General features: G+C 39.3%; 1 long non-coding RNA gene across 1 annotated transcript in view; it reads right to left on the bottom strand.

Annotated features, from left to right (window-relative positions):
• The window catches only part of LOC120522464, a 125,586-nt gene that overhangs the window by 15,056 nt on the left and 90,639 nt on the right, over positions 1–19,891 (bottom strand). The window contains exons 9-10 of the long non-coding RNA XR_005632391.1: positions 5,980–6,237; positions 1,882–2,150 (exon numbers count right to left, since the gene is read on the bottom strand). This is a non-coding gene — a long non-coding RNA (uncharacterized LOC120522464). The remainder of the gene's footprint in view (positions 1–1,881; positions 2,151–5,979; positions 6,238–19,891) is intronic.

Raw genomic sequence — 19,891 nt, 5'->3', positions numbered from 1 at the left:
ATGATTAGTGAGCAGCAGTATGGTTTCATGCCATGAAAGTAACACCACAAATGTGATGTTTGCTGTGAGGATGTTGATGGAGAAGTAGAGAGAAGGCCAGAAGGAGCTGCATTGCATTTTGTGGACCTGGATAAAGCATATGACAGGGTGATTGAGAGGAGCTGTGGTATTGTATGAGGAAGTCGAGAGTGGCAGAGAAGTACGTAAGAGTTGTACAGGATATGTAAGAGGGAAGTGTGACCGTGGTGAGGTCTATGATAGGAGGACGGAGGTGGGCTCACATCAGGGATCGGCTCTGAGCCCTTTCTTATTTGAATTGGTGATGGACAGGCTGACAGATGAGATTAGACAGGAGTCCCCGTGGACTGTGATGTCTGCTGATGACATTGTGATCTGTAGCAATAGTAGGGAGCAGGCTGAGGAGACCCTGGAGAGGTGGAGATATGAGAGGAGAGGAATGAAGGTCAGTAGGACCACCAAGACAGAATACATGTGTGTGAATGAGAGGGAGGTCAGTGGAATGGTGAGGATGAGGGGAGTGGAGTTGGTGAAGGTGAGTGAGTTCAAATACTTGAGTACAGAGTAATAGGAATTGTGGAAGAGAGGTGAAAAGAGAGTGTAGGCGGGGTGGAATAGGTGGAGAAGAGTGTCAGGAGTGATTTGTGACAGACGGGTATCAGCAAGAGTGAAAGGGAAGGTCTATAGGACGGTAGTGAGACCAACTATGTTATATGGATTGGAGACGATTGCACTTACCAGAAAGCAGGAGACAGAGCTGGAGGTAGCAGAGTTAAAGATGCCAAGATTTGCATTGGGTGTGACGAGGATGGATAGGATTAGAAATGAGGACATTAGGGGGTCAGCTCAAGTTGGACGGTTGGGAGACAAAGTCAGATGAGTGTAACAGAACAAGATGACGAGGACAGGAAGATATGGAAAAAGATGATCTGTTGTGGCAACCCTAACAGGAGCAGCTGAGAGAAGAAGAAGAAAGAGAAGTGTTGATTAGATTAAACAGGCTGAAATCAAAGAAATCACCAGTGCCAGATAATATGTATCAGAGTGCTGAAGGAGGTTATTGAGTACATACATAAACCCTTGACACATATTTTAGGAAATTATTGTGAACTGGGAAATTCCAAAGTACTGGAAAATGTCAAATATTGTTCCATTATATAAACAGGGTGACTGGGCAGATCCAAGCAACTCCAAACCAGTAAGTTTAATGTGCATCATAGGTAATTTAATGGAAAGAATTATTAAGGATAAGATTGAGCAACACATTGCAAGAACTGGAGTATTACTGAATAGTAAGCATGGGTTCAGAAAAGGGAGGTTTTGTTTAAATATCATGCTGGAACTCTAGAAGGAAACTGCAAGAAAATACAATCAAAGTGGAGTAGCAGCTCAATTTCACTTTACCACAGGAGCTGTTTGTCCAGCAATAAAAATAAGTCACTGTCTATCTGCCCATTGTAAGGAAGACAACAATACCTCCATCAAGCTGAGATTTGAGGGACAGCAATAGGAAATGAAAATAATGACAGAGGAAAACTTGAATATCCTTGTATGTTTTACCATCTCCATAAAGAGTAAAAAGAAAGGAGAAAAATAATAACTATGGTGGATATAAAGAAATAATAAAACCAATGAGATGAAACATAAGACTTTAAATGTAAAACAGTTGTAAAATTTGGAAAATTAAATAAACAAATCACAATAACATAAGGATGAAAACGAAGTCAATAAAAATAGCAAAATGTTCTGACTCAAAAGATATTAAAGTGATCTCCTCAATCCCTGCATATCTATGACTGCTTCAAATATGTCCATCCTTATTTTAGTCTGCCTAAACATTTATTGATCAGCAATGAAACATACCTTTCATCCTCCATGAGACTGCTGAATAAGAATCGCCAAAGTTGTTGTAAAGCTTCTTTGTGCTGTGGAACTGTGACATTGTCCTGATGATACTGTGTAAGAAAACTGAACTTTTGAATTTCTTGGTGTTTGTCAAGGGCATTTTGTTTGGAAAGGGTGCAAATAAAGAGATGAGGCATGGAAGGCTGTTGTGTCCATTCAGTTCTTCATACTGCTTAAATAAATGACACATAGCCCAAAACCTTCCTTCATTGAAACCCTTTTGAAAACTAGAAGAAAGAAAAACAACATACATTTTATATCATATTTTGTTTTACACAAAAGGTAGATTAAAGCAGTTTTCATGAATTTAAAGGAAGAGCTGTAATTACAAAGAGACAAAATACATAAAAATAAAGATATAATTCAACAAAAGAATAAAAAGTAAATAAAAGAGTGCCTAATGGAATTACACATATCACTGTTACCTGCAAGATGTTTTGGTGTTTTTACCATTTATGGAATAAGATCGCTGTCAAAACTAACTCGTAATAATTTAAGTCAAATTTACATTTCAGATGTGTCAATTACACTTGCACTCCTGAAAATTATGCCCGGGATTGGAGTTTTTCCTAGCAGCATTTAGTGAATGTCCGTGGGCAATCTGCTGAGGTTGTGACACTAATCCGCCAAAGGGGCACCATTGGACCCTGTATTTATTTCAGCTGCGAGTCTTAGGGAGGTCGGGACCATCACGTGAGCCTGAAGTTATCTGGTTCATGCCAGTTTCTTCTTCACACAACTTGTGCAAAGCAGTTACTTATTCAGCGTTAAGAGCCAATGAAAATATTCTGCAGTGTTAACAGATATTAACGTGCGTCACTAAAATGGGCCCTTTATTTGTGGTTGGTTTGGAATCAGTTTTCCACATTTTCTACCTGATCAGATACAAAGGAGTTACATCAAGTTGGACCAACGTAATTTTAAAAGGTTTACATCAAGGCAGGTGCCTTTGTTAACTGGTAGTTCAGTTTTGCCCAGCTCAATGACAGACGTGGCACACTGTCATATCTAATGTGGTTATTTATTTTTGTTCTAAATATTCATCTGTTATAAGAGAATAACATTCTTTGCACTCAGTCGTTATCGTCTTATGTTGTGTTTAGTTTTCACTGCCTGATCCTGAATGGCAAAATACTGGTTTCAAGTGACTGCATAATGTCTTGCCGTTTCATCCAGCTGAATGATCCCTGAGTATCAACATGTGCCTTCTCCACATAGTTTTGAAACTGTCATTGCATTGATTTCCTCTTCCAGGTATGATCACGTTGGTTTTGTGATTTTTTCATACATATACACTAATTGTCTCCTCAGTTAATTGTCTGCTATTCAGATTAAGTCTGGAGGAGAATGTTGTGACAGTCTGTTTGGATTAGGATATTTAGACTTTGTCATGTCATGTGTTCAGACAACCTCATCCTCTCATCTTTTGAGATATAGGGCATGCTTGATGACTGCCCTTTGGTAAAGCAACTCGATGTTTATTAGAGCTCTCCTGCCCTTCTCTAATGGATATAACCTCTCTACATCAGCTTTGGCTTAGTGGCAATGACTGAGAGTGGGAGTCTGCTGGTTCATGTGTCAAGCAATTGAATTTCAGAAAATTTCCAATTGACTATTGTGAAACTGCAGATCAATATGGCTATTGCATATGTATGTATTGCCTTAATCATATTTTGGAAGATTAGTTTAGTTGCCAAGATCTTCCTCAGCCTTTTGGAATTTTTCACTTTGTGGTTCAAGATGTCTCATTGTGATTCATTTTGCCAGATTCTTTTATCCTCTAATATTTATAGGTCTGATTGAGTATTAACTCCTCAAACTTTTGGCCACAGAGTAGAATGTGTCCTTCACCTGATATTATTGCCTCTTTTCCTGTTTTGAGACAATAATAATAATTCTTTGCATTTATATAGCACTTTTCTCACTACTCAAAGTGCTTAGCAATTTCAGGTTAAGGGCCTTGCTCAAGGGCCCAACAGAGCAGAGTCCCTTTTGGCATTTTACGGATTCGAACCGGCAACCTTCCTATTACAAGTGCAGATCCCTACCTCAGAGCCACCACTCTGCCTGGAGTAGCTTGCATTTGTAGAAGCAAAAGATATGCCAATATGCTGGATGAATATTTCCACTGTGCCCAACAGCCTGTTAAGCTCTTGTGATCCTTTTGCAAAGAGCTTTAGGTCATCTACTGTATGTATAATAGATAGTTAATGAGATGACTATGACATTTAACTTTGTATCCAATATTATTGTATGAAGCCAGAATTGTAGAAAGTGTATTCAATGCAAGGCGGACAGGGGACAATGAATCTCCTAGAAAAAGCTCACATTTTATTTTGATTGGATCTGTTGTTATTGATCTGGTGGTGTTTTGGGCACTCATTACTACCTGCAATTTGTCCATTGCCCTCTTTAGGTTCTTGATCACCGTTAGCAAGATGTTGTATAGCTTTAGGGTCTTGATTAGCCATCCATGTCGAACACCTTTTGATAGTCAATCCACACCATCCTTATGTTTTAAGATCATTGTTGGCAGGCACCCTCTAATTTGGCTTTATTTAGTAGAAGATAATCTTTATATCCTTGAGAGCCTTTGAGACATCCCTCTGGAATGTCAACATTATCATGTTGTCAGAGCAATGATGGTAAAGACCCTCAGCGATAATGGAGGTTAGGATCTTATATGTTGTGAGAAAACATGCAATTGGGTGCCAGATCTTAGGGTTCATTGTGTTCTGATTTTTTGGTGTAAAATAGACCTGCCCAGTAACAAAGCAGTCTTCATTTACACTCAACCACTGAGTATATTGTTAACTTGCTTTAGTAAATATGGATGAGCTTCTTTGAGATGTTTTAGATAAACATTATGAACTTTATCAATGTCTGGTGTATTCCAGTTAGGTGCTTTTTTCAGCACATTATTGAATATGTTTTGAAGACAGAATAGAATTAGCTTTGTGCCATCGGTCAGGCAGATTCAGCAATATACTCAGGTCAACATACCTTGTCATTGTATCCACTAACAATTGACAATATGCCATCTGAAAAGATCTCAAATTCCTGCTTTGTTGGTATTTCATCAGGATCTATGTAAGAGTTTTCTTTAGAATGCTTTATCATAGCCTGCAAACTCTCACTTGTGGCTTTGTCAAGCATTTCATTCCTTGTATTGTTTAATAAAAGCAGCCACAGCTTTGATTTTCTGCCTAATCATCTTGATGGTTATGTCCAGATCTTTTAAGGTCATAATATTACATTTTCAAAAGAGATGGTCTTTGGATTGCCTCATCCTACAGGTGGTTACTCCATGATGTATTTCAATCAATTGCCCAAGATCCTTTCTAAGCATTTTTAATCGCATATTAAGGCAATGCCACCATGCTGGTATTTTGGCTTTCCACTCATTACTCTAAATGGTTTCTGACCTTTATGTTCGACAAGTGTCCTTACCACTGCATACAGGACATTGTTTGTATCAAGTAGCAAGTCATGTATTGCAAGTACTAATGGTAAGTGCTCATTTAGGATTTTGAAATTTCTCCAGAATCCCTTGTTTAGTTTGGTCTAGCTTAACCATGGTCTTTCATCTACCTTCTTCTTCTTCTTCTTCTTCTTATTATTATTATTATTATTATTATTATTAGTGTTCTACAGAAGTCATAGACTTTGTATCAGAAAACTAAAAGACATCACTGTAAGATCCATTTTGTCATTTGGGATGTAACAATATAATTAATTCTCAAAGGTGAACTCTCACTTCTAGCTGGGACTGGGTGTAGTATGCTTTGTAAATGCTTCTCATGTCCTCCTCCTCTGAAGTAGCACAAATTTTTATCCTAGTCCCACTAATAGTGCAATTCCCAGCAGTAATTCTGAGATGACTGATAAATATGGGTAACGCTAAGTGTTGAAAGGAATGCATGACACATAACGATCACAAGGCTGCCAGTCTCACCACTGATGTGTCAGAATGAGATGATAAAACAGAGATCTAATGAGTCTATAAAAAGAGACAGGAGAGCACAGAGACCAACATAAACATATCAGGTTGTTTACCGTATTGAAGATATCATATCCAGGCAGTCTGACAAGAAGTGAACAAATCTTTCATTAATTTCATTTGTGCCACCGCAGTGCACTATGATGCCAACTTTACTTGAGGAGCATTTTATAAAGTTACTCATGGTCTTCAGTATCTCCTCTGTCCAGTCTGGGTCCACGTGGACTTTACTATTGCTCAGCTTCAATGATTCAGTGAAGTCCTTTTGGTTTCCACAGTCCACAATACATTTAAAATATCTTATCCGATTCTCTCTGTAAGGATATAAACACATTGCACACATCCAGTCATTTTCCATCTAAATAACATTTCTGTAAAATCATTAGCTCAGGTCACACTGAGCCATTGTAGATTCCTTCGATAAAAGCATAACATCAGTGAGCTTAAAATATTTTATTTTATAAAGGGCCACATCTTCAACACCAAATACAAAATTATTAATATATTGAATTAAACCTGCAAACTACGACAGAGTAACGGTGAAAGGGAAAGTCAAATAGAGTCTGTAATGTGTAGAAGATCTCATTTAAAAGAGAACTGTAAGGTCATAAATGGGAAAAGTGAGCCCACCTGGGGACAAACAAACATGGTGATGGAGCAGAGAAGTTCATGATGTAATAAAGGCTTAGAAGGAGGCAAATGGACATGGTACTATCAGGAAAGGGGAAGACAAAGAAATTTCTAGGCAGACAAACAAAGAGACAAAGAGGACAGTGGCAACAGCCAAGAGACAAGCTTTGGACTAGGGGTGTGAAAAACTGCAGACACAAAAGGACAGAGAAGGATTTGTAGAATAGCAAAGATTAAGGACAGGGCTGGGAAGGATTTTAGTCAGATAAACCAGATGAAAGATGAACAAGGTTTGGTGTTCAATGAGCATGAGAAGATCAAGGAGGGATGGATTGAAGCAGGATTGTGGAAACTCTAGAGGATAAAGATGATGTCATAAACTACGAAAATTTGGGAAAGGATTATAAAGAGAAGAAACAAGCATAAAGAAGGATCAACTGAAACAATCTTTGCATCGAGACAGTTGACAGAAAAGCACCAGGAAAAACAGAAAGGTTTTCCTATAGCGTGTATTAATTTAGAAAGGTTTATGATAGAGTGCGCATAAAGAGCCCTGGAGGTGCATGGAAGAGAAAGGAGGACCAGAGAAGTATGTGAGGATTGTCCAGGATATGTATGAGGGAGTGAGGGACTGAGGTAACAGACAAGATCCAGTTAGAAGAGGTCTGCATCATTGATCTTCTTGCAGTCCTTACCTCTTTGATGTGGTTATGGATGTGGTGAGTCATGGGATAAAAGACCAATCCCACTGCTGATTGTGGAAGAATAATTTTAGGGTAACAAAGCATTCATCTTAAAGAAATATCATAAAGAGGAAAGGTTGATGTAATATGCAAAATGAACTGAAGGATGACAATGAGATGACTAAGAAATCAGCAGATGTCCTATAAATGAGAATGGACAATTGTTATACACAGAAATTTCAAGGGTGGTGGCACAACTCAAAGGTATAAGAAGAACCAGAATATTCCACTAATAATGATGACATTGTGTTGTGTAGCACCAGAAAGAAGCAAGTGGAGGGATAGTTTGAAGTTGGAAGAAGTGAGAAGGACTTTGGGAGACAGAGGATTGATGATAAAAAGAAAAACATGGAATATCTGAGGGTTAATGATGATCAGGATTCAAAAATTAGCCTGTATAGACAGCTATTGATTACAGTGGATGAATTAAAATATGAATTTAGAAAGATGCCCTATAGTATAACCAAGTGCTTGAAGATTATTGTGAGCACAAAGAAATCAGAAGATGACTAAACAACTAAGAGATGTTCTCAGGGAAAGCAGAGGGTCAAGAGTGGAAAGGCAAACCAGAACCAAGTAACTAAATGTGGAAAAAATCAAGAAAAACAAAAGTCAGAATCAGCAGGGGTCATAACCAAAATACAAAGTCCAACAACTAGGGTCTGCTAAGAACTGAAGATTTCTACTGCCAACAGATTCAAATGTTGTTGTAGCCACAAAAGGATAATGCAGTGTGAGTTCACCTCTGTTTTTAAAATGTCACATCAGATGGTGTTGCATAAATAAAAAATAAGAGTGTAGCTGCTAGGAGGTAAGCGCAGTCAAGCGCGAGTTAAATGCGATTTAAAAGAAATTCCTCAGTCCAATCAAGTTTGTTTTATAAAAGGTTTAGTCAAACTTACAAGCAAACAGTTCATACAAGAATAGACAATAAAGTTGTTACAGACACAGCATAAAAGGCCTTAAAAGATAAAATGCTGCTTCTTTAAACTTAACTGTTTTTTGTTAAACTTCAGTTGTCTTTTTCTACTTAAAGATGAGTTTGCTCAGTAGAGCACGTTACGTTACACCAGCTGGGCACAGTTTGAAACTGTGTGCCCTCCATGCCTTCCTTACATCAAGGCAGACCACTAAGTCGGAGAGACAAGGAGTAGAATATTCCAGTTCAGCTACTGTAAGTGTGTGGGGTGATAATTGAACCTCCCATGTACTATGCACTGATATATTGGCAAACATTTAATAGAACTAAGAAAATACTTAACATAACCAAAATGATTAGCAAATGGCTCTTACAAAGAGTAAAAAGTATAACTTTGTTGCTACAAATTGTAAAGTGAAACCAACATCAGACATGAAATTACTACATAAAAATCCTAAAAAGAAAAAGTGTAAGCTGTGACATCAGGATGCCATTATACTAGAAGAACCTGGGGAGAGAGTGTGCAAAGGGTATTATCTGCCACAGAATGCTACATGGCAGCTCTCTGGTTCACTGTAGCACCATGGGATACCACAGGGCTTCATGGGAGATGGTGCTCTGGTACTCAATCCTGTTGTGTCCTGTGGTTGTCACCAGGGGTGGGTGCTGCAGGCACTTCTGAGCCCTACTTCATTGGGCAATTGCCCCACCCAGAGTTCCTTCCAGACCACACTAACGGGCTACCGGAAGTGTTCCAGGGTGCACCATAAAGAAGCCGCCTCACTTCATTTGAGGTGCCAGAGTCAGGAGGATGGAAGATGAAGCTTGCTGTAGGAAGGAAGATGCAGAGAGGGATTAAGAAAAGAGAGAAAGAAAAGAAGATGAATGGGCAGTGTGCTATGTATTTGTGCTTCTTGGACTGTGTTTAAGTGAGAAACAATTGGAGAGAGTTCCCCTCAGCAAAATAAAAGCAGTGTGTTGTGCTGGACTTGTGCCTCTGTCTGTCTGTGTCAGGTTAGGGCAGCTGGAGTGTCCCCTTCAGGCCACAAGTGGTGTGGTCAGCAGGATTCCTGGCCGTCTGTGTGGCAGAGACCTACGTTATTGATTTTTGTGGCACAGAAGTACTTTTGCACATATACTGTCCATGCAGAGATGCACAGTACCACCACTCCTCCCAATGAAAAAAAAAAAGTTCAGGCGTGCGAAGGCAGAGGCCGGCCAGACACACGTAGTCACCAGCAATTGTGCCATCTGGCCAAGAAGAAAGGCCACCTGGGATGACTGAAAACTGGACAATGGAATTCATGAAGATCCTGGCCCAGGGATGATATTCCCTGGGAGAGTTACATGTCTGTCCCATGTGCCTACCAACCTAGATCGAGAATGCATGGATACCCGTCTGTGGTTAAAGCACTCTGATCTGTGGGACGATGGTGGGGCAAACTCTGAGCCTCTGGGGCACCCGAATGAGTCTGTGCAGGAGAAGCTCAAGCTTAATGGCAGAGGGACGAGTGAAGCCCGAGTCAACTGCTGGCTAAAACAACTAACAGTGTTTTCATTACATGGGAGCTGGAAAGGGTGCTCCAGCCCGTACATGACTTATTGCAGGTGATCAACCTTATGAAGAAGGAAATCTAGAGGGTCGAGATGACAGCCAAGGTGCCAGTGAAGATGGCATTAGATGACCTGTGGCAGTTTGAGGTCAGACTCTTTCCCCAGGTGAATTCGGTGGTATAGATGGGTGCTACCAGTACCATATAGGAAACAGGATTGCAATGTTAAAGGGCAGTGGATTGCCTTTTTTTAGAACATTAGAACACTCTAGACGAGAACAGGCCATTCAGCCCAACAAAGCTCGCCAGTCCCATCCACTTGTTTCCTCCAAGAAAACATCAAGTCGAGTTTTGAAAGTCCCTAAAGTCTTACTGTCTACCACACTACTAGGTAGCTTATTCCAAGTGTCTATTGTTCTTTGTGTAAAGAAAACTTCCTAATGTTTGTGCAAAATTTACCCTTAACAAGTTTCCAACTGTGTCCTCGTGTTATTGATGAACTCATTTTAAAATACAAGTCTCGATCCACTGGACTAATTCCCTTTATAATTTTAAACACTTCAATCATGTCACCTCTTAATCTTCTTTTTGCTTAAACTGTAAAGGCTCAGCTCTTTTTAATCTTTTCTCATAATTCAACCCCTGTAGCCCTGGAATCAGCCTAGTCGCTCTTCTCTGGACCTTCTCTAGTGCTGTTATGTCCTTTTTGTAGCCTGGAGACCAAAACTGCACACAGGACTCCAGATGAGGCCTCACCAGTGTGTTATAAAGGTTGAGCAGAACCTCCTGTGACTTGTACTCCACACATCAAGGCGCTATATAACCTAACATTCTGTTAGCCTTCTCAATGGCTTCTGAACACTGACAGGAAGTCGATAGCTTAGAGTCCACTATGACTCCTAAATCCTTCTCATAAGGTGTACTCTCCATTTTCTGACCACCCATTGTGTATTCAAACCTAATATTTTTACTTCCTATGTGTAATTCTTTACATTTACTGACATTAAATTTCATCTGCCACAAATCTGCCCAAGCCTGTCTGCTATCCAAGTCCTTCTGTGATGATATAACAGATTCCAAATTATCTGCTAATCCACCTATCTTGGTATCATCTGCAAACTTAACCAGCTTGTTACTTATATTCCTATCTAAATCATTTATATACAGTATATTAAAATAGCAGCGGCCCCAGCACTGCCCCCTGCTGGTCACCACTCTTAACATCAGCCAGTTCTGATGAGGTTCCTCACACCATCACCCTCTGCTCATTTTAAAATAACAGTCTCGATCCACTGGACTAATTCCCTTCATAATTTTAAACACTTCACTCATATCTCCTTTTAATCTCCATTTTCTTAAACTCTAAAGACTCAGCTCTTTTAATCTTTCCTCATAATTCAACCCCCCGTAGCCCTGAATCAGCCTGGTTGCTCTACTCTGGACTTTCTCCTGTGCTGTTATGTCTTTATGGAGACCACAACTTCACCCGGGACTCCAGATGAGGCCTCACCAGTGCGTTATAAAGGTTGAGCAGAACCTCCGGTGACTTGTACTTGTTCCTTATATTCCTATCTAAATCATTTATATATATTAAAAATAGCAACGGCCCTAGCACTGCCCCCTGCTGGTCACCACTCTTAACATCGTCCAGTTCTGATGAGGTTCCTCACATCATCATCCTTTGCTTCCTGTGTCTGAGCCAATTCTGCACCCATCTAAAACATCACCCTGAACTGCCACTTCTTTTAATTTGATGCCCAACCTCTCATGTGGCACCTCATCAAATGCTTTCTGAAAGTCCAGATAAATAATATCATAAGCTCCACTTTGATCGTATCCTTTTGTTTCCTCCTCACAGAATTCCAGCATGTTAGTAAAACACGACCTCCCTCTTCTGACCCCACACTGACTGTTCAGAATAACTCCTGTCGTTGTCATGTGTTGCTCAATCTTATCCTTAATAATTCCTTCCATTAATTTTCCTGTGATGTTTCATGTTAAGCTTACAGGCCTATAGTTGCTCTGATCTGCCCTGTCACCCTTTTATATAACAGGATGATATTTGCCATTTTCCAGTCCTTATGAATCTCTCCAGTGCGCAGTGACTTCCTAAAAATATGTGTCAAGGGTTTATATCTGAACTCACTGGCCTCCTTAAGAACACGAGGATAAATATTATCTGGTCCTGTTGATTTGTGTGATTTCATCTTATTTAATCTGAGCAGCACTTCTCTCTCTACAATTTCCAAATCCCTCAGTACCTCCTTAGTAGTCCCTGTTACTGCTCTGAGGTTATCCACTTGCTCACTTGTGAACACCTCAGAAAAATGTAAGTTTAGGGCATCTGCTATTTCATTGTCTGTATCTTTTAATTCCTCTTTACTGTTCCTGATGAAGTTGACCTCCTCCTTGACAAGGAAATAAATTATGTTGGTTACCAAGTAGCCGTGACCCCTACATTTGAGAAGAAAGACCAAAAGCTGGATGAGATCGAGTGGCTTGTTGCTGTCAGCCATTTGGCTCTCCAGCCGCCCACCAAACTGGTGACAGTTGTGCAAAAGATGAAATCAGTACAGACAGCATGGGACCTCCTTCATTTCTTAGGGAGACCCAGACTGTCAGCTTATCTCAAAGTAAAGGCTGGGTTTCCTAACACGGCAGTGCCTAAGCCCGCACTCTCACGTGGCTAGAGGGCCCTCCTCCAGTGATATGGACAGTCAAAACAAACTCAGTTGAGTGTGGTGATGGGCAGGAAATGACATCCTGCTTCCATATTCATCGATCACAGACTCTAGGAAGGAGGCAGTGGTGCTGCGAAATGTTTCCATTTAGAACATAGCTGGAGACGCTGTTTATTACTGTCCACCATGGTGTGTGTGTATTTGGGGCAAGAACCATAGAATGGCCGACAATGACAGCCCTCCTGGAGGAGGACAACCCGAGACTAAACTCAGTGAAAAGTGTTATAAAAAAATAGGTTGTATTGCATTGCATAAACATCTTAACACGTAAGTGAGAAAGATGCAGCAAGAGAGGGTATGAAAAAGAAGAAAAGTTTGAAAAGAGTGAGAGGTAAAAATGATACTTTGGTGGTTTTAAAGAAAAATGCTTGAGGGCAACTGTTGTGAGTGATTAAATGGACTAAAAGAAAAGTTGTGAGTCTGAGAATGCCCGACTAAGTGTGAGAAATGAGGTGTAGAAGTGAGTTCTTTATTTGAAATACAACTAACTAAAGATTACAATATGCCAGCTTTCGAGGCAACTCAGGCCTCTTGATTACATGTTGCCTGAAGAAGGGGCCTCGGTTGCCTCGAAAGCTGGCATATTGTAATCTTTAGTTAGCCAATAAAAGGTGTCATTTTGCTTGACTTTTCACTACATTCATAATGGCTAACATGGTACAACACCCTAGTACTACTGATAACATGGTAAAAGATATGCTTAATAGATACATTTCAAGATCATTTCTGTTGATCCAATTGGATTTTAAACAACTTAACAAACTTTAAGAATCCTATAATAGAAGAAAATTTGCCACAGCTTGATATGTATCTTTCTGTACCAAAGTCTTTCAAAAATGATTTGAACCATGAGACAATGGGCATTAAAAAAGAGAATTAATGGCAAGCACAAGTCAGTTGAACTCTATACACACACAACTTGTACTTATTGTTTACTTGTAATTATTGTTTCTATTAATGAAATTAGTAAGTGATAATTTTGGATTTAACTTGTACACCAATGAGAATAATCTATATATATAATTCACTAAGGGCACGCAAGACAGTGAGCTTAGCAAGACAGAGAGCCACGCCCACCAACTCACAAAGCCCCTGCCCGCCAACTCTAACCCTGCTCCCACGTCATGGGATAGGTATGACAGAGCCCCACCCACCAACTGTAACCCTCCTCCTGCGTCCACCGTCGCTCTCGAGGCATGTGCACTGCCTGCTGATGTGCCCGCAAGCAACAACTCACCAAACACAGCCTCAGTTGCTTTCGTCTGCGCTACAGTCCACATGAGAGAGACACACACACAGGCGCAGAAAGAGACACACACACAGGCGAGAGAGAGAGACACATAGAGGCGCGTGAGAAAGACACACACACACACAGAGGGGTGTGTGAGAGAGAGACACACACACACAGGCGCGTGCATTGTTGCAATGTTACTTTTGTTGGTTGTTTATTAAATTATGGATTTTTCAAATGTTCATTTTATTCCCTGTGCTTAAAACTCATTAAAAAGTGTTTTTGCAAGCAGTTCATAGCACTATAAGCGCAAACTCTTGCAGTGTTAGTTTTCTCTGTTGTTCAAGGTTTTCTCAGTGTTATTCAATGTTTTTACATTTAGTTTACTATTAGATGTCCATTCTATGGTATAATTAACTATATTTGTGCTTAAAAACTTAAAAATATATTTTTACATACAGTTCGACGGTCTGGAACAGATTAATTGTATTTACATACAATCCTATGGGGAAATTAATTCAGTTGATGACCAAATCGGTTTATGACCAGAGTTTTGGAACGAATTGTGGTCATGAACCGAGGTTCTACTGTATATGTAATCGACCAAGTCGCCCGACCATGGGGTACGCATGCACGAGCCCGCCTGCCAAATCTCACTCTCCTCCCGCGTCCACCCTCGCCTCGAGGCATGCTCACTGCTTGGTCATGTGCCCGCCTGTGCTACGGTCCACATACAGCTGTGAGCCACGTTGCCTGTTCATGTTGATAATTATGCGGCATATGCTACGCGCGGTTGGCTAATATACTATATTGCTTCGTGGTGCCTGGTAGCACTGACACAATGGATTCCAGCTCATTTGATGTTTTTAGTAGCTTGCTATCCTCAAGAGGACTGCAAGCTTTAAGCCAGACAAAGATAGAAAGATGTGTGACTTTGTAGAGTTGCCATTTTTATAGGCACCCCTGCCATTGGTGATGTCATGCCAGCTCATACTTTGGTGACTTGTCTCTGGCTGTTGTCACTTGTCCACTGCTGCTGCAATTAGCATAATAACATGATCAGCACTGAGTGCAAAACAATGTATAAATATTTTCAGAATTTTTCCATAGTATTAGCCCAAAGTCACTTGGTGTGAGAGGACGACAATGTTCCCTTTAAGGATTAATGGATGTATGTGACCTAGACCGTGCCCACTACCCACCTCCTATATTTAATCATAATTTAACATAATAATAATAACATAATAATAATTTAGCGATTATCACCACATTTTAATTACAACTCTACCAGAAGAGGCCCCAATTTCAAAAATTCTTTTGATCTCAGAGGCATTCATCATAATTCATAAATAATGCAGTTTAGGTTTGAGATACCAGTGTTTTTAGCTTCTACCAATGCAAAAGTCAATGTTCCACATCAGCAATATCAACTGTTCAGCTTGATCTGGAAGAAGACTCTGAGATATAGGTCAAATAGTGTAGCTCAAATAGCAACAATGCTAAACTGTTGATGTTTTTGTCATCTTAATAATCCCAGCATGACCAAACTCCTGCATTGGGTTTTAGCCTTTTGCAGGAGGTTCTGTTATCTTAAGTTCACTTTCTTCATTGTTGGTTATGGCTGCACTCATATCAGCCTTTTCTGTGGCTTGTGAGAGATATGTTGTTTCCCTTCAGTTAATGTAATTTCTGAAGTGAAACATTTTCCTGTCAAATGTGGGTCCAGTACAGTTGAAACAATGGGAAGTGGATTTGCTTTGATATCTTGCAATCTTTCACACACAGTCATCAAAAATTCCTACACCATTTGTTTTATTCCATCACTACTTGTGCTGGACACCTGATTGATTGAACACTAAGTGAGGGCCTTCCATGCTGAAATAACCAGAGAAACGATTGCTGTTTCACTCAGTGTATGAATTGGAAATCCCAGATACAAACTAAAGATCCAGGGTGGTGGCAGAAGATTTTTAACATCAGTAAAAGGTTGGGTACAACTTTTTCAATTTTAGTATATTGCTGAAACGGGCAGGTTTCTTACGCCAAGAAAATTAATGGTGATATCTCTTGAAAGGAACATTGACACTTACTGTTCAGCAATGATACTGCATGTGTTTAGTCAAAAACCATGGTAAGAACCCAGCACAAAACACGACCAGAGAGAGAAATGTAGGCGACTCTATAGATGCAAGCATGAGGATGTGACCATGGTTCTCATATAAGAACTGTGGTCTCTGGTGTTTCTAGTACACATGCCATTGGTAACATAAACTAGTAACTTTTCAAATTTCTGAAGTAAATTCAACAGCTCTCTATATCACTACCCAGGCGCACTAATGAATGGTTTGATTGTAGATGAAGTACAGGTTCAGGTTCATTTTATAAAACTAATATAATTAATTTTAACTGATCAAAATGATACCAAAAGTTCCTTGAACCCAAGAAAAGTATGCCAGAGACTACTCAGCCAATGACAATTTCAATTACAGTAATCACATAAGATTATACAATTAGAAAGAAAGAGTCAGAAAGTCATAGTATGACTTCTTTAGAAATTGGTTTGCTTATGGTAGTTTAACTGTATGGACAAACTACTGTGACTTTTTATAAACTCTCCTAGAATTACCCAGGTGACTAATAGTATTCACCCTGGGCCCTCATGTATAAATGTTGCATACACCCTTTCCTCACTCACTTCAAGATGTATTAAAACTAAACTTGGTTTAAAGCCACACACATTTTCACTCCAGCCTCAGATCATGCATACGTTTCTGCTCTTTTTCAGCATCTAAGCGGTGCTACTGTTTCTGACATTTCCCTTTCTTTTTAGATTCAAACTTATGATACAAGCTTTATCAAATGCACCAAAATTAATTGCATATTGTTTGCACATTTAATTCACTTGATTGTAATCAATCTGTAACAATTTGGGTGAGAATTTTGTAACATTCTGCAACAATACAATGGTGCATGGAATGTTCAAACTGTTCCAATTTTCATATCTGCTTTAGTGTTTTTAGAAGACATCACAAATGGAAGAATCAGAAGAGAGTGCATATTTATTACTGGTTTCTATGTAGATTTCAATTTACAAGTGCTATCCTCTTGGAGCTGTGTGTTGTTAGAATACTAGGATGTACACTAGATATTATTTTTATATTAAAATGCATTAAAGTACTGTATATAAATTACATTTTACAGATCAATTGTTAACTTAATTTAAATAATGTACACTAATAATAAATAAACATGTGGGGCATTGTGAATCCATACTGCAACACGGCAACAGGAGAGCATAGGCAGTGATTGCCACACAGAATACATTACATTCATGATATTGCAGCTATCTGAACATTTTAGAATACTAAGATGTATACTCATGTGTGTGTACATGAGGACAACAAAGCTACATGTCTTTCAAATTGCATGGACAGAGAGTGTTAAAAAATATAAAAAAGCTCTCTTTAAAGCTCACTCAGAATACTATTCTACAATAATAGATAGCAATAATAAAATCCTCAGGTACTGTTTAGAACAGTTGCTAAATTAACAAATGGGATTTCAGATCAACAGTGCAAAATACCAACAGATATTAGCAGTACAGACTTTATGAACTTCTTCAATGAGAAAATTAAAAATATAAGATCCCAGATCTCAGCATCACAGTACTAACCAAATACTATCTTAGCAGACCCTGCTTCACATCGCATTCAGCACTTTAAGCATTTTAATCCTGTAACTGAGCAGGAAGTCTTAACTTTAATTTCTAAAATGAAAACCACTACTTGTTCCCTGATTCAGTGCCAACAAAACTAGTAAAAAGTGCAATGGATGTTCTTGCAGCGCCTATTCTAAACATTATCAATAGTTCATTATTGCATGGCACAGTACCTGATGCACTAAAAGTGTCAGTCATTAAACCATTACAGTGGAACCTCGAGATACGAGTTTAATTGTTCCAGCACTGAGCTTGTATAGCGAATTTCTCATATCTAGAACAAACTTCCCATTGAAAATAATGGAAATCCAGTTAATCTGTTCCGACCCCCAAAAATATCAACATAAAAATCAATTTTCCTATCAAATAACACTGATAAATAATATATACAAGTGGAACCTCAGTTTATAAGTAACTTGGTTTACGAGTGTTTTGCAAGACGAGCTAAATTTTTTAATTCATTTTGACTTGATAAAACGAGCAATGTCTTGCAATACAAGTAGTATGGATACACTTTGTCTGCTGAGTGTCATGTGAGCATAACTGAGCTGATGGTTCTTCTCTCTCGTGCGCATTTCTCTCTCCTTATCTCTCTTGCTCGCACGCGCTCTCTCTCTCTCTCCTCATCTCACTGCTACAGCAAAACAATGAAATCACAAGCGCACAGATGCGTAGATCCTCACGCTCACGGAGAACAAGGAACACTGAGTGAGCTGACGGGCTGGCAGCATCAGCTTGGGTGAATCCCCAAGTCGAGGGATCGGGAAACGCGTTACGCATAACCACAGCCTGGCTTGTGGCTCGCACGCGAGCCAATGCTCGATTTAGATCTGAATTTTTCGCTCATACTTTCAGCTTATATTGAATTTCTCGTATACAGAGATGATCTTATCTAGAGGTTCCACTGTACTCAATAAGTCAGACCTAGACCCACACATACTAAATAATTATAGGCCTATTTCAAATTTATCGTTTCTCTCTAAAATACTAGAAAAAGTAGTCACCAGTCAGCTTCAGTCACACCTTACGCATTACAATTTATTTGAGAAATTCCAGTTTGGTTTCTGCACTGGTCATAGTACATAAACGGCACTAATGTGTGTTGTAAATGACATTCTGTTATCCTCTGATGAAGGAAACTCCACTGTAATTATGTTTTTAGACTTAAGTGCAGCATTTGACACCATTGACCATTCTATTTTACTGCACAGGCTAGAAAACGATGTTGGGCTTACAGGCCCCGTGCTCGCTTGGTTCAATTCTTATTTATCAAATCGATTCCAGTATGTACAGAAATGTGCTGACAGGACTCCATCATTATACACAGAAGTTCAATATGGTGTCCCGCAGGGCTCAGTACTGGGACCTTTACTGTTTTCACTTTACATTTTTCCACTGGGATCTCTCATTAGGAAACATAATGTTTATTTTCACTCGTATGGAGATGACACCCAGTTATACCTTTCATTTAAATCAAGTGTAGTTTCTCCGATGTTGTATTTAATTAGTTGTGTTAGTGAATTAAAGGAGTGGATGAATGAGAACTACTTGTCTTTAAATACCGATAAAACAGAGATGTTAATTGTTGGAGGGAATGACGCTGATCACAGCAATATTTTGTCATCATTTAACTCAGTTGGAATCTCCATTAATTTTACTGAATCAGCCCGCAATCTCGTAGTTATCTTTGACTCTAACATGTCTTAAAGCACATATTACAGTTAGTTATTCTTCATTAGTTATCCAAATCATGTTTCTTCCATCTTAAAAATGTTAGGAAATTAAGGCGCTTTCTAAATAAAAAGGATTCTGAGAAATTAATTCATGCATTTATCTCTAGTAGGATTGACTACTGCAATGCGGTGTTCACTGGCTGTTCAAACTGTTCTTTATTCAGCCTCCAGTTAATCCAAAATGTGGCTGCAAGAATTATTACAAGAACAAGAAAATATGAACACATAACTCCAGTTCTTAAATCCTTACACTGGCTCCCGTTAAGTTTAGGGCAGATTTCAAAATCCTCCTTTTAACATATAAAGCATTAAATGGCCAGGTCCGCTCACTTGTCTGAACTTATCATGACTTACAAACCTGAGCACATTAAGATCTCAAGATGCCTGTCTGCTTAGGATTCCAAGGATTAATAAAATAACAGTGGGAGGTTGAGCTTTTAGTTATAGGGCCCCTAAACTGTGGAATGGTCTGCCTGCTAGTATAAGAGATGCCCCTTCGGTCTCAGCTTTTAAATTTCGGCTGAAGACTCACAACTTCAGTTTAGCATATCCTGACTAGAGCTGCTGGTTAACTGTACAGACTGCATCTCTGTTGTCAGTCATTAGCACTAAAACATAAGTAACATGACAGTTAGAATTGAATACTAACCCTCACCTATTCTGTTTCTGTTCTCGGTACCCAAATGTGGCAATTGGTGCC

Source organism: Polypterus senegalus, unplaced genomic scaffold, assembly GCF_016835505.1.
Source record: "Polypterus senegalus isolate Bchr_013 unplaced genomic scaffold, ASM1683550v1 scaffold_4960, whole genome shotgun sequence".
Lineage (NCBI taxonomy): Eukaryota > Metazoa > Chordata > Cladistia > Polypteriformes > Polypteridae > Polypterus > Polypterus senegalus.
The sequence above is the reverse complement of the archived record's forward strand: the minus strand, read 5'-3'. Positions and strand labels throughout refer to the sequence as shown.